Here is a 2,088-nt window from a genome sequence, read left to right as displayed (position 1 = left end):
TGGCACCTCTCTCCCTCCCTGCTCGGTGCCCTGCAAATGTATTCATTGAATACATTTATGGGATACTTTGGGGAGCAAGGACACTTGCTCCCCAAAGTATTCCATAAATGTATTCATAAAGTCACAACAGTACAGTGCATTACATTACATTACATACACTGTAATTCCTATGGAGTGTCCAGCAGGGGCGCACTATATATAGAAGTCAATGGTACTCATTGACTTCTATATATAGAGCGCCCCCTGCTGGACACTCCATAGGAATTACACCGTTGGTCGTGACGTCACTGCTTCAGAGATAATTCTAACACTTCCTGATACACTAAATTAAGGGAAATAGCAGTATATGAGCATTTCCCATAATTAATGTACATTAGAAAATTGTATAACTTTCCATAAGTAATAACATATAAAAAAATTATTTTCGCCGGACTTCTCCTTTAACTCCTAGACGACCCTGGGTGTACAGTTACGTCATCGGTGTCTGTCACCAGACAACCCTGGACGTTACTGTACGTCCATGGTCTCTAGTAACTGTACGTCCAGTGTAAGAGACAGGAGCAGCTCTTGTCACTTACCAATCGGGACCCCCGCAGTGTGACTTTCACGGACTGACGGAGGTCCCTTACCTTCCTCCGTGCGGTCCGATCGACGCTCTGCTGATTGAGTCTGCCAAAGGCAGGCTCAATCAGCAGAGCGCCTATACACTGATCAATGCTATGCCTATGGCATCAATAATAATAATAATAATATTTTATTTACATAGTGGCAACAGATTCCACAGCACTTTTTTTATACACATATACATATTTATCCTGCATAACGAATTTTGACAAAGTCACTGCTTTTTGTTATTACCACTTCCATAAAAATTGAGGTACTGTAATCATATGAAATGTGATGTTTTGCATACATGTGGGCTGTTTGCAGGTAAACACTGTCCTCTAGGCGATGTTATCACGCCCCTCTGGGAGTGAGGGGCGTTGTTTAAACAGCAGTGAAACCGCGACGTCATCCAGAGGCGTGGCGTAGCTCACATTGGCGCTCCAACGTTCTCATCCTGCCGCACATGTGCAGTACAGCAAGTCCCATTCTGTGCTGTAGGCGGCTTGATGACAACGTACAGTGCACCTCTGGATGATGTCACAGCATCACTACTGTTTGAACAATGTCCCTCACTCCCAGAGGGGTGTGATTAAATTGCAGGAACGCCCAGGGGACAGTGACTATCTGCAAACGGCCCACTGCCCAGATGACTACTTGGGGATAGTTAACATACAGTGCACCAATTTGTAAAAAGTAAGTCTACAAGTTTTACTTTCCGGGGAAGCAGGGGATAGGCACATGTATGGGAAGCATGCGGGGTGATGTATCAGCACACTTCCTGAGCTTAATAGGCATTTTTACCGTGTGTGGTTCCCTTTAAGGTGCCAGTGAACATACAAATAAATGTGCAAAGTACAATGAATAACAAGGTGCAGTAAGGAAAAAAAAAATAAAAAATATCACAAAATTAGGGGGGAATATCACTGAATAGGAGTCCCCGGACCGACGTGTTCCATCACTCAAAGTGACTTCATCAGGGTTATTTGTGTCTATATAGCACAGAAAACCATAGACAAGTCATAGGCACACACCCCAGTAGTCCTAAAATTAATTGATATTTTTCACCCCTTCCAACTCTGATGAAGTATCTGTGGACATGAAGGGTTCAAAATCCTCCAGTTAAGTAGATCAAAGTGTACTGGACAGTAGTGATGTAAGGTTTTTATTACTATACAAGTTATTTTTAACATAATGCATGCTGAATATGACAGCAGCTTATCTAGTCATCAAATATCGCCACTTTATCAAGGCTGAACTACACGTAATACGTCATTAGACAGAACCCATATCTCTACGCAGCAGCTAAATATAGATTTTGCATCCGGAAGATTGACGCTTTGTAAAATTTGACTTGATTTGTTTTTCCTGACCCTGACTCTTAAGAAATGCTTTATCGGTCAAAAAAAAAGAGTCGTCAGCATCTCCAACGATAAAAGAAAAGCAAAGTGCCATTTAATATTCATTTAATGCTGTACAGAAGAG

Source organism: Dendropsophus ebraccatus, chromosome 2 (assembly GCF_027789765.1).
Source record: "Dendropsophus ebraccatus isolate aDenEbr1 chromosome 2, aDenEbr1.pat, whole genome shotgun sequence".
NCBI lineage: Eukaryota > Metazoa > Chordata > Amphibia > Anura > Hylidae > Dendropsophus > Dendropsophus ebraccatus.
The sequence above is the reverse complement of the archived record's forward strand: the minus strand, read 5'-3'. Positions refer to the sequence as shown.